The 13569-nt window shown below is 39.8% G+C and overlaps 1 protein-coding gene across 1 annotated transcript in view; it reads right to left on the bottom strand.

Annotated features, from left to right (window-relative positions):
• Positions 1–13569, bottom strand: part of LOC144642118 (uncharacterized) — a 42822-nt gene that overhangs the window by 11096 nt on the left and 18157 nt on the right. The gene's annotated exons all lie outside the window — the stretch shown is intronic.

Here is a 13569-nt window from a genome sequence, read left to right on the forward strand (position 1 = left end):
ATATAAGACTTGCCAAATTTGCTATTTTCAGCCATTTTTCTGATGGAACTTTCGCTCTCCCGTAGGAAAATGTTAAGCTGAGCGGCACTGACCGCACTCGTTTTCCATATAAGGTCAAACGTACGTATAATGGCTGGTATCGGTGATCCAGTGAACCAATGAAGGCCCGTTTACACTGGCGATTTTTGTCGCGCAACTCAATGCAATTTTTGTCGCGCCGAAGTTTCATCAAGTTTCGAACAGAAACTCCTGCGACTCGCGGCGATTTTATTGCCGCTAGTTTTCAAGCGTGCAAACTAGTGGCGATTTTATGGTGATTTTATTGCCACGATATCGTGCCGAAGTTGCATGAAGTCGCCGCGATATCGCGGCGGCGACGTGATGCAACTTCGGCGCGACAAAAATTGCATTGAGTTGCGCGACAAAAATCGCCTGTGTAAAAGGGCCTTGAGAAAGCTAGAAATGCGTTATCCGAGGTTGAGAATTTAATAATTTCGTATTAATATCGCTTGTTGGAAAACTTAATTCATGCTTGAGGCCGGCTTATACTTTCTGACTCATACCAAATTTGTTACATAAGTGTTCAGATAAAAAGTAGGCCAATTTGCAAAAAAAAAAAAAAAAAAAAAATTGCATTGGAATGGATTTTATAACTCGGGCCGATTTTTGTCCTCACGATATTGAGCCAGCAAATCAAATCGTGTGAGATGAACCAAAACTAAAAAGTGACTTAGGCTACCAAATAATCAGAGAGAAATTTTTAAATTAGGAGATTTACATATATTCGTGAGGATGGCCGATATTTGAATCCTTCTTAAAATGTCAAAACAATACAAAGTGGACAGGTGTAGATAACAAAGCAAATCATCAACTGGGGATATATTCAATTTTGTCTTCAACAAACTTCCCAAAATTAAAAAAGTGTTCATACATCGGTTTTTTTTCGGCAATGCCCACAAATTTTTGAGAACTGACTTTCCGTCTGCCCTTTTAAGAGACAAAACATTAGACACAGTATAGCGTGGTATAGCGTGTTTTGAAAGTGGAGATAAAACAAGTATGATACAAAAAGTATTATATATCCAGTCGTTTATTTTCTAAATAAAATAATTAAATTTGAGGGCGTTAGAAAGTTGCTCTAAAAAGAAAATTCCTTGTTTTTAGTATTTAAGGGATAAAACTCCTCGATACAAAGGCTCGGTGGTTAATGTTATCTTTATCTTTCTAATTTACAAAGTTATCTCACTTTATGCAGCTTTGATATCTTTCTTTCAAACTATCCACTGATTTTTAATCTTGCGCTAGTCGGCAATCGGCTTACTCGCTTTACAAAATTTTGTCCTATTCCTGGCTGGTAATAATTTTATTTCCAAAAAAGACTTCAAGCTTACCTCTAGCTCTCCAAACACCGAAATGTTTCTAAAAAGAGGTGAAGATAAAAGACAAAAAAGTGTTATTCAAACCGAGTCGAGAAAAAAAATTAAGCTTCAGCAAATTGCAGTTGAGAAAAAGGAATGCAAACCTTTTGAAGCAGAAACGGCAGGAAAATGTAAATTAATTGGTTCAGTTCCATTCTCACAGCTTACTAACTTACGGTACGTCAGAAACTTGAAAAAGCTACATCCTTGAAAGTGGTTTCGTGTCAACTGACTTCAGGACCTAATGAATAATAGAGTAGGCGTTTTGAATAGCTGCTTAGCATAAAAAAGACACCGTTTGACCAAACTGCAAATTGAAAATTACCGTTGTTTATTTTAGTTAGAATAGCAATGCTAATTAATCTTAATGCCTTGCAATTTATGACAACACGAAAATCTTTTGTCAAAAGGACAAAGTGCAGGAGTGCCTTCACTGCGCTAATGTCATGAAAAGGCATAATCGCTTTTAACTCATGAGCTTAAAACTGAAAATTAGGTAACCTTGCGAAATGAAACAAGCCAGGATAAGTTCGCTTTTTAAATTAATCATACTTATCATCCCTTAACGTGTTTCTTTCGAAGTTCGTAGTGAGAAACGTCATAAAACTGTTATCAATAATTCAGGTGTTTACGAAGTGAAAGCTTTGTTAAAGTTGAAAAACCATTTTTACCTTACACCTTAACAAAACGTGGTTCTGTTTAACGTGACAGTGTAATAATGTAGTAAGTATGGCTATATTTTGCGAGGCATAATTTTTCTGCGTGTAACATTTGCGTCACGATTGATAGTGACAAAAATCAAGAAGTACAAAAATTCCCACTAAACAAGCAGTGCAACGCACCTACGCTAAAATCTATGAGGAAAATAAAATAATAAAAATAAAAATGAAATAACTTTTCAAGAGGAAGCTCCCGTCACATGACGTGGTTTTCAGGGATGTCCTCAAATAAAGCTAATTACAAGGTTAAAAATCAAGTTAAAAAGGTAAAAATGTAAAATTACAAGTATAATGTTCTAAAAATAAGAATAACGTTCTAAACATTTGTTCAATAAAAAGTGCTATCTGTTTTGAATAAATTGCAAGGAAACTACATTTATTTCAGGCGTAAGGAAAGCCATGTAGACTGTCTTAAAAGACACATTAAACAAAATTTGAAAGACTTGCATAAACATTTAGAATTGCCAAAAAAGAAAGAAAATACTTTTCGTCTCCAAAGACGATGCTCTTGGATCTTTTCATGTTGTCGAAGCCATTGAGAAATCGTTTCAAATCGGAAAACCAATTACGTTAAAAAATGAAATGACTAAATGGCCATTTTATTAACTGTATCTATCTTTGTGCCACATGCATCAACTGAAGGCTTTTTTGTAACTTAACCGTATTGCAAGGGATGGCAAATAAATTGGGATTTCAAAGCAGCTGTTTACCATTTATACAGCTAATTATAATTAACATTTCATATAACGCGCGCTCTGATTGGCTGAAACAGTGTACTTTATCAGAATCCAGATGTACGGAGGAAATTACACGCTATCGACCCAATATGACCGACCACTATTCCCGAAAGTCTCTCTCGGGTTTTCTTTTGACCTTGACATCTTCTTTGACCTGAAAAACGAGCATGAAAACGAGCTTTTAGCGTCAGTTAATTTTAAACGTCCTGTTCCTAACAGCACAAATTGCACGGCGATAGAAAGTAAAATTACGGAAAGTTACGGAAAAAAACACCGAGCCGGAAAGTAAGCTTAACAACAACAAACAACCAACCAAAGATTTGTAAACAACTCAAGGCCGAAATTGAAGACATTATAACGAAAGCAGAAACGAAAAACACGCAAGATAGTACAAAATGGGCTATCTGAGTTTTGAATATGAGTTTTACATTATTTAAAGTACGGAATTTTATACAAAACACGCACAGCTACATTTTCGTGCAACAAACAAACAGCAATTCAAAAAACAGAAAACTAAATTAGCTAGCGAATACACACACAACGCAGACTTATCACAGACTGAATAATTTTTTCTGGCGTTTTCAAAACAGCTTGGTGCCGTGAAAGAAAAATTGCCAAAATCCTTCACAAATTGACCAACAAAGAAGCTAGACAACAACCTCGGTAAATTCTACGCCGAAGCTCGAACAAAAGACGGTGAACTTTACTCGAGATCATCGCTTTTTGGATTTCGCAACGCTATCGAGAGACACCTAAACAATTCACCCCTAAACCGAGGAATTTTTATTGCAAAAGGGGTTGAATTTTAAGCTTCAAACAAGCTGCTGCAAAGTTTCAAAAAAATGAGCAAGCACGGAAACAAAGAAAACATCGAACACAAGTTTACCTGTCATCCAGAAGCAAACGTCCAGAAATTAAAAACCTCCAATGCAATTTAGGAAGACAATCCTGTTCCTATATCCTTAACAATGCAATGAATGGAAGGCCACAGCAATCACAGCAGCCGACTCTAATTTTTCCCTTGAATCCGATGGTTGTAAATGATTTGCGAAACACGCCGCGCACGGCTGCATTTTGTGAAGTACCAGCCACAAGTTTTGAGCAGTTTGTTTTTCTAGTTGTCAAGTTAACAAAATGATTCAAAATGATAATTCATGGGCCAGAATTTAGCCGGTTTTCATTGAACAGTCTACTTTTCTATCCTTTGTTGTACTAAAAGTCCTAAGAACTTCAAGGACTCGTGTTAAAATTCGGCTTCCACTTGACGTTTTCAACTTGTGGATTTCTGAACTTTGATGGTTTCAAACTTGATGGTTTGGCAGCAGTTGACAGCTGTTGTCTTATTCAACCAATCAAATTATTTTAACCATTCTAACAAGTTTTGTGATTGGCTAATTGTTGCGTACTTTATCAGAGTACAGATGTACGCTGACGCCACTTCTATTCGCTTGAAAAAAGTTTGTTTTGAAAATAATTGCGCGAATTCGTGGGGAAATTAATGAATTTCTTAATTATAAAACAAATAAAGAAGCCTCGACTGTGCTCTGTTCTGTTGTAAAGCACTTAGGAAGCGACTAGAGCACTCAAGAAGTAGGGAGATACACTCGCCTTCGGCTCGCGTTTTACCCTACACTTCTTTCGTGCTCTAGCCTCTTCCTGCGTGCTTTACAACAGAACAGAGCACAGTCGAGGCTTCTTTATTTGTTAAGTATACTGCGATTTATACCATGCCATAGAAAATACAGCCAATCAGAATACAGGAAAGCCGTTATTTATTCGACGGTATTCAACCCAACCTTCCCATAGTGCGCTGCGACTGTATTCTCGACGAAATTTAGTAAGCGTATTTTCTATGGTATGGTATAAAATAATTACACAACACTTTACCAAAATTACAGTCAGGAGTTGACATTAATACTCTTTATAAATTCTGACGCTGACTTATTTGAGCGTAAACAACGCTCATAATGTACTCAAGACGTTTCGACCGAGAATCTTCGGTCTTCTTCGGTTGTTATCATGGCATAAAAAACGGCTTTTTAACGGTTTCACATTTGTACGCGTGCGCGAGTGACTAATACAAATACACGCAAACGCTGCGCGAGACTATGAACATTATGTAAGTGACTTATATACATCAGGGATGTCTATGTGTTCATTTTCCGCATTCTGGTCCCTCTGCGAATGCCACGCTTCTAGGAAAAGCCTCTTGTGGTAATCGCCTGCCTTGTCCACCACCGCAGCATGATTGAAATCCATATCATGGCCAAACGTGTTCGCGTGTTGCGCGATCTTAGAGTTTTTGTCGCAAACACGGACTGCTCTTTGATGTTCTTTAATTCGAGTAGCTAACGCTCTGTCCGTTTGTCCATAATAGGTAAAATTGCAGTCAAGGCAGTTAACTCTGTAAACTACACATCTAGACTGGAATGCTGTGAGTTTGTCTTTCGGTCTGGGGAAGCGTGTGCGTAACGTGTTAAGTGGTTTAAAGCCAACTTTGACCCCGTTGTTGCGTACAACTTTTGAGATTCTTTCAGTTACGCCTTTCACGTAGGGTAGAACAACAAACGATGTTGCGGCATCATTTGGAGTGTCGCTGCTGTCTGAGACACGACGATTAGCTTTGCGATGAGAATCACAACTCTTGATAAACCGCATTGGATAGTTATTGTTCATCAAGACTTTAACCACATGCTCCTTTTCTTTGCGTTTCCCTGCGCTTGTTGATGGGATATTTTCCGCTCTCTCAAGGAGTGTATTCACCACTGATCTCTTGTGTTGAGTTGGGTGATGCGAGTTGAAATCTAGATATTTGTCAGTGTGCGTTGGCTTTCGGTAGACGTTAACCTGTATGCGCCCGTTCACTCTAGTTGTTGCGGTGTCTAAAAATGAAAGGCCGTCGTCACCTTCGACCTCGCTAGTGAATTGTATGTGCGGGTTAACAGAGTTAAGGTGGTCATGAAACTCTTGCACATACTCCTTTTTTAGGCATACGTGGCTGTCATCGACATACCTGTACCACCATCGTGGAGGATGCGGGGCTGTTGAAATCGCTCGGTCTTCTACAAACTCCATCACTAGATTGGCTATGGTTGCACTAACAGGCGAACCCATAGCGCAGCCAAATGTTTGGTGATAATGTTCTTGCTCATAGGTGAAAAAACTGTTCCTCAAAACGAACTCTAGCAACCTCATGATATTGCTCACGGAAATGTTCGTGCGTTCCGTTAGAGTTATATCACGCTCCAATCTATCGCGAGTAACTTGTAGGGCCAACTCTACTGGGATTGAGGTAAACAGAGAAACAACATCGAAAGATACCATGACATCATCCTCTGTAATCACTTGGTTTTTTATCTTCTGGGCAAACGCGGTGCTATTTCTCACTGAGTATCTCTCCTCCAGCAGAGGGGATAAGATAGAAACCAAATGCTTTGACAAATTGTATGTTGGTGCATTAATACAGCTGGTGATTGGACGAAGAGGTATGTTGGCCTTGTGGATCTTAGGAAGGCCATAGAAGGTTGCAGGGGTTGCATCAGTGCTGTGAAGGTGGTGATATAATTTGGGTTCCATTTGAGTTTTATCACGGTCCTGAATGCAAGGACTGGACTTTATTCCTGATAACAGATGATTAAGGTCCTTTTCGACTCGTGACGTGGGGTTCCTGCGTTTGTCGGTAATCTTCTCGTACGTGTTGGTATCATTTAACAAAGTGGCGATCTTTTCTTTGTAATCTACCGTGTTCATAACAACAACGGATCTGCCTTTATCTGCTGGAACGATGGTAACAGAAGGATCCTGTTTTAGGTTCCTTACTGCAGCAAGTTGTTGCTTCGAGATGTTAGAAACTGCCTCAGGTTTACTGTTTTTTAAGATGTTGACCACAGATGCACGTATAGTCGCTTTAGAGCTTTGGGGAAGGTTATAAATTCCCGTTTCAATGTTTGCTATGAAGTTGGACGTTGGGACAGATCTTGGAGTTGTAGCGAAATTTAGTCCGTTTTGAAGGGTTTTGAAGTGCTCTGGTTTCGTGGGTACTGAGTTGACGGTCAGACAAGTTTATCACCCAACGATCCTTGTCAACGTAGTCATCGCGTGTTTCGAAAGCTCCTATGTCCGTTAGTTTCTGGCAATGTCTAGCCTTAATTCTAGCTCTAAACGTACTAAAGTTATGGTCAATCACCTTAAGCAGTGAGTCAGAATAATCTTGCGAAATTATAGAAGATAACTTACGTTTGCAGTCGGCACACTGTTCGTCGAGAAGTTTAATTCTGTGGTGTGCTTTTTGAATACGCAGTCTCAAATAGTTCCAACCAGCCTTTCTTGCGATTTTGAAACCTTCCCTGCACTTGATCGGGGGGTTGAACTTGAGGCTCTTTGGAAGGATTCCCGCTCCTTTTAGCGTGTGATTAAATGTTAAATGTTCTTTGTGTTTGACGATGTTCAAAGATTTCCGTTCCAAGTCTCTTGCGATCTTTGTAACATGTGAACCATGTCGTGAAGTAATTAAACGAAAAATACCAAAATTACAGTCAGGAGTTGACATTAATACTCTTTATAAATTCTGACGCTGACTTATTTGAGCGTAAACAACGCTCATAATGTACTCAAGACGTTTCGACCGAGAATCTTCGGTCTTCTTCGGTTGTTATCATGGCATAAAAAACGGCTTTTTAACGGTTTCACATTTGTACGCGTGCGCGAGTGACTAATACAAATACACGCAAACGCTGCGCGAGACTATGAACATTATGTAAGTGACTTATATACATCAGGGATGTCTATGTGTTCATTTCCCGCATTCTGGTCCCTCTGCGAATGCCACGCTTCTAGGAAAAGCCTCTTGTGGTAATCGCCTGCCTTGTCCACCACCGCTGCATGATTGAAATCCATATCATGGCCAAACGTGTTCGCGTGTTGCGCGATCTTAGAGTTTTTGTCGCAAACACGGACTGCTCTTTGATGTTCTTTAATTCGAGTAGCTAACGCTCTGTCCGTTTGTCCATAATAGGTAAAATTGCAGTCAAGGCAGTTAACTCTGTAAACTACACATCTAGACTGGAATGCTGTGAGTTTGTCTTTCGGTCTGGGGAAGCGTGTGCGTAACGTGTTAAGTGGTTTAAAGCCAACTTTGACCCCGTTGTTGCGTACAACTTTTGAGATTCTTTCAGTTACGCCTTTCACGTAGGGTAGAACAACAAACGATGTTGCGGCATCATTTGGAGTGTCGCTGCTGTCTGAGACACGACGATTAGCTTTGCGATGAGAATCACAACTCTTGATAAACCGCATTGGATAGTTATTGTTCATCAAGACTTTAACCACATGCTCCTTTTCTTTGCGTTTCCCTGCGCTTGTTGATGGGATATTTTCCGCTCTCTCAAGGAGTGTATTCACCACTGATCTCTTGTGTTGAGTTGGGCGATGCGAGTTGAAATCTAGATATTTGTCAGTGTGCGTTGGCTTTCGGTAGACGTTAACCTGTATGCGCCCGTTCACTCTAGTTGTTGCGGTGTCTAAAAATGAAAGGCCGTCGTCACCTTCGACCTCGCTAGTGAATTGTATGTGCGGGTTAACAGAGTTAAGGTGGTCATGAAACTCTTGCACATACTCCTTTTTTAGGCATACGTGGCTGTCATCGACATACCTGTACCACCATCGTGGAGGATGCGGGGCTGTTGAAATCGCTCGGTCTTCTACAAACTCCATCACTAGATTGGCTATGGTTGCACTAACAGGCGAACCCATAGCGCAGCCAAATGTTTGGTGATAATGTTCTTGCTCATAGGTGAAAAAACTGTTCCTCAAAACGAACTCTAGCAACCTCATGATATTGCTCACGGAAATGTTCGTGCGTTCCGTTAGAGTTATATCACGCTCCAATCTATCGCGAGTAACTTGTAGGGCCAACTCTACTGGGATTGAGGTAAACAGAGAAACAACATCGAAAGATACCATGACATCAGCCTCTGTAATCACTTGGTTTTTTATCTTCTGGGCAAACGCGGTGCTATTTCTCACTGAGTATCTCTCCTCCAGCAGAGGGGATAAGATAGAAACCAAATGCTTTGACAAATTGTATGTTGGTGCATTAATACAGCTGGTGATTGGACGAAGAGGTATGTGGGCCTTGTGGATCTTAGGAAGGCCATAGAAGGTTGCAGGGGTTGCATCAGTGCTGTGAAGGTGGTGATATAATTTGGGTTCCATTTGAGTTTTATCACGGTCCTGAATGCAAGGACTGGACTTGGTGATTAATCATCTGTTATCAGGAATAAAGTCCAGTCCTTGCACTCAGTGAGAAATAGCACCGCGTTTGCCCAGAAGATAAAAAACCAAGTGATTACAGAGGATGATGTCATGGTATCTTTCAATGTTGTTTCTCTGTTTACCTCAATCCCAGTAGAGTTGGCCCTACAAGTTACTCGCGATAGATTGGAGCGTGATATAACTCTAACGGAACGCACGAACATTTCCGTGAGCAATTGCAATATCATGAGGTTGCTAGAGTTCGTTTTGAGGAACAGTTTTTTCACCTATGAGCAAGAACATTATCACCAAACATTTGGCTGCGCTATGGGTTCGCCTGTTAGTGCAACCATAGCCAATCTAGTGATGGAGTTTGTAGAAGACCGAGCGATTTCAACAGCCCCGCATCCTCCACGATGGTGGTACAGGTATGTCGATGACAGCCACGTATGCCTAAAAAAGGAGTATGTGCAAGAGTTTCATGACCACCTTAACTCTGTTAACCCGCACATACAATTCACTAGCGAGGTCGAAGGTGACGACGGCCTTTCATTTTTAGACACCGCAACAACTAGAGTGAACGGGCGCATACAGGTTAACGTCTACCGAAAGCCAACGCACACTGACAAATATCTAGATTTCAACTCGCATCACCCAACTCAACACAAGAGATCAGTGGTGAATACACTCCTTGAGAGAGCGGAAAATATCCCATCAACAAGCGCAGGGAAACGCAAAGAAAAGGAGCATGTGGTTAAAGTCTTGATGAACAATAACTATCCAATGCGGTTTATCAAGAGTTGTGATTCTCATCGCAAAGCTAATCGTCGTGTCTCAGACAGCAGCGACACTCCAAATGATGCCGCAACATCGTTTGTTGTTCTACCCTACGTGAAAGGCGTAACTGAAAGAATCTCAAAAGTTGTACGCAACAACGGGGTCAAAGTTGGCTTTAAACCACTTAACACGTTACGCACACGCTTCCCCAGACCGAAAGACAAACTCACAGCATTCCAGTCTAGATGTGTAGTTTACAGAGTTAACTGCCTTGACTGCAATTTTACCTATTATGGACAAACGGACAGAGCGTTAGCTACTCGAAGTAAAGAACATCAAAGAGCAGTCCGTGTTTGCGACAAAAACTCTAAGATCGCGCAACACGCGAACACGTTTGGCCATGATATGGATTTCAATCATGCAGCGGTGGTGGACAAGGCAGGCGATTACCACAAGAGGCTTTTCCTAGAAGCGTGGCATTCGCAGAGGGACCAGAATGCGGAAAATGAACACATAGACATCCCTGATGTATATAAGTCACTTACATAATGTTCATAGTCTCGCGCAGCGTTTGCGTGTATTTGTATTAGTCACTCGCGCACGCGTACAAATGTGAAACCGTTAAAAAGCCGTTTTTTATGCCATGATAACAACCGAAGAAGACCGAAGATTCTCGGTCGAAACGTCTTGAGTACATTATGAGCGTTGTTTACGCTCAAATAAGTCAGCGTCAGAATTTATAAAGAGTATTAATACACAACACTTTGTTGTGATATACTATGGAATATCCCACTTGTCACTTGTATTTTCTTGGCATACACGCTCGCCTTAAGGCTCGTGTGTATACCGAGAAAATACAAGTGACTCGTGGGATATTCCATAGTATACCACTCGAAAGAGTTGCATAACTAGTATGTACCCCCCATATGAAATGGACTGGGATGTTTGTAGTCTCGCTTAGAGGTGTTAATTACGGGGTTTGGTCTCACTTAGGGTGTTCAGGACAGAATGCTAATATTTATAGCCGACAAGTTCTCGTTAAGGGTTACACATGAAGAAATAAAAAGCGCCTTCGAACTGTGTTGGCGGTTTCCACAGATCAGGCAAAAAAAATGGTCTCTTTTAGGAGTTAAACAGCAACTTCCAGGTTGGTATCAGTTAGGAGTTTTGTTTAAGTTAACTTTTCCGACGGGCATGTCTACCATTTCATATGGCAATCACATCGTCGTGGGGGGAGGGGGGGTGATTTGCATAATACTTTCAAGTATTAACACTTAAAGGTGTTATAAACGGGATAAGTCAACGAGTCCTAACAAATTACTTGAAAGAATTTCAAAAGCTGACAAACTAGTAGTTCTTTGCACTGGAGTGAACCATTTTAGCACCATTTTCTGTTAATAAGGGACGGACCATTATTTTTTGTAGGGGGGGGGGGGATGAAAAATATTGTAAAAAATTGTTTGCACGGCCTAGAAAGACAAAATAAATTGTTTGCAAACACGATATGTATCACAAAAAATAGTTAGAATTTCGAAAAAAATGTTTGCAGAGGTGCATATACTAAAAAAAAAGTTTGCAGAGGAAAATTTTTCATCCCTCCCCCCTCCAAGAAAATAATGGTCCGTCCCTAAGAACCTCTTTTGCATAGCGAAGTGGAGGTTGGAAGTAACTAAAATTTTAAGAACATGCTATGAACATATCCAAACTGAGGGTATTTTCTCCAATCGTTTTTTTATATCGAGCTACCAAAACACTACACCCTTACACCTTTGTAATAATAATTTAGAAATGAATAACAAAATGTTGTAACTTTCGAAACTCTCGGCAAATACGCAACGACTCCTCTTGGCTACAAATTATGTACAATTTCTTTGGTTAAGAAAATAGAAAACATGTATAAAACAACTTTGAAATTTTTCCAGAACTTTTGTACATTTAAGAACGTTTTCTCAGGCTGACACCACCAAAACAGGAAAATTAAGCCTAGCGTGTAATTTCAGTTGTTTCCCGGCCTCTGCAAGCTCCCTTCCTTCTTCTCCCGCCTCATCTCTCAAACTAGACATTTTTATATAAGATATTGTACTAACTTGGTTGGGGTTTATCTCGTTTCATTGAGAAACATGATCTTAAGAGTTCTTTTTTTGTAAATTTTCCACCAAATCACCCTCTTCGACCGAGGTTAACGCCAGCTAAAAGGATGGCACTATATTAAGGAGGACACGAAAATTAAAGCACAACAAACATAAAACGCGACCAAAACCGAATAGTGCATGTACTGCAGATAGACAAAATTTGATAGACACACCTTTATTGATTGCATATTATGAAACAAGTCCGTTTCTATACAAAGGACCGGAAAACTGAAATGGCTTACAGAAACGACTATTCAGTTGAACCAGATAACCGTGATAGGAAATTGGAATGAATTCTTCGCCATAAAAAGAAAGGAGTATTTTTCCTAGAGTTATATATTTACAGCATAATCTAAACATTTAGCATTTCCCGCAATCTATATTCTCTCATGCACCTAGAACGGCTACCACAATGACTATAAAGAAAAAAAATTGATTTCTGTTACTCATTTCCTTTTGAACTGCTATTTTATAGTGAAGTTCTCGTTATTTTTCCCTAAAATAAAACCAAAAAGCCCTGCTAACAGTGCTAACCTCTTAAAGATAATACAGTCTTTGTTATCATAAGTCTATCCTTATCAAGCCTCCATTGCCTTTTGCCTGGCAGTTTTGTCTCTATGGCAAACTAATCATTTCACTTTTGGGAACGTAATAGTGGTTGTATCCCTCTATTATCTTCATTTCATCAATTTCTTGTATTCCTGTGTCGTTGTTCAACTGGCATGTCCCGGTCAGCTCTTGGTAGTTAAATGGTTTACATTGGTCATTCGCCAAATTTGTACAATATTGCATGCACTGAAGTGAACTTCCGACAGACGTCTCAGATGCTATCACGTGACCAGTAACACTGTGGTTAGCTTTCGAGGACGTGTTCATGACGTTGTTTAGTTGGTCAGCAAATTCTGATAAAGGAACACCACAAAGCCAATGTTATTTCAATATTGCGCACTTCGTTTCATAGTAAGGTATGCTCTATATGATTAGCTTTTTTACTTTCGGTTAAGTTGGGAAAAAATGTTTTTACTTGGATTGGTTGGTCAAGTGGCATCAAACTCTGTTGAGACATTTTATTACAATTTACTGATAGAACACTTTTCCAACCCTTTTCACTCAAAACTGGTCGATCAGTCTGATTAAAAACTACTTTCAACCGGGTTATTAAGCACAACCAACTAAACAACTAACCCAACACTTCTGTAGGACAATGTTTCTCGAAGCAGCTAAAAATTACCGATCAAATTAATAACTAGCCAACCTGGCCGAACGATTAACCATTAAGTAGCCGACCGACCGACAACCGGTTATTAATAGACGGCCAAACAAGTTACCATCGTTCAACCTACAAACTATCAATATGTGGAGAATAAGTAAATATTCTGTAACCACGATGATAAACTTCATATATTTTACAGTAGGTAAAAAGGTCGGATTAAAAACATTTAGTTCCCATTTTTGTGGATAATTCCGTAGCTGAAAAAGAGTTTCCGTCCAAAGGTTGAAGTTAGAAGGTATCACACTGCATCGAGAAATGAAA

Source organism: Oculina patagonica, chromosome 2 (assembly GCF_052425735.1).
Source record: "Oculina patagonica isolate OP01 chromosome 2, crgOcupat, whole genome shotgun sequence".
Lineage (NCBI taxonomy): Eukaryota > Metazoa > Cnidaria > Anthozoa > Scleractinia > Oculinidae > Oculina > Oculina patagonica.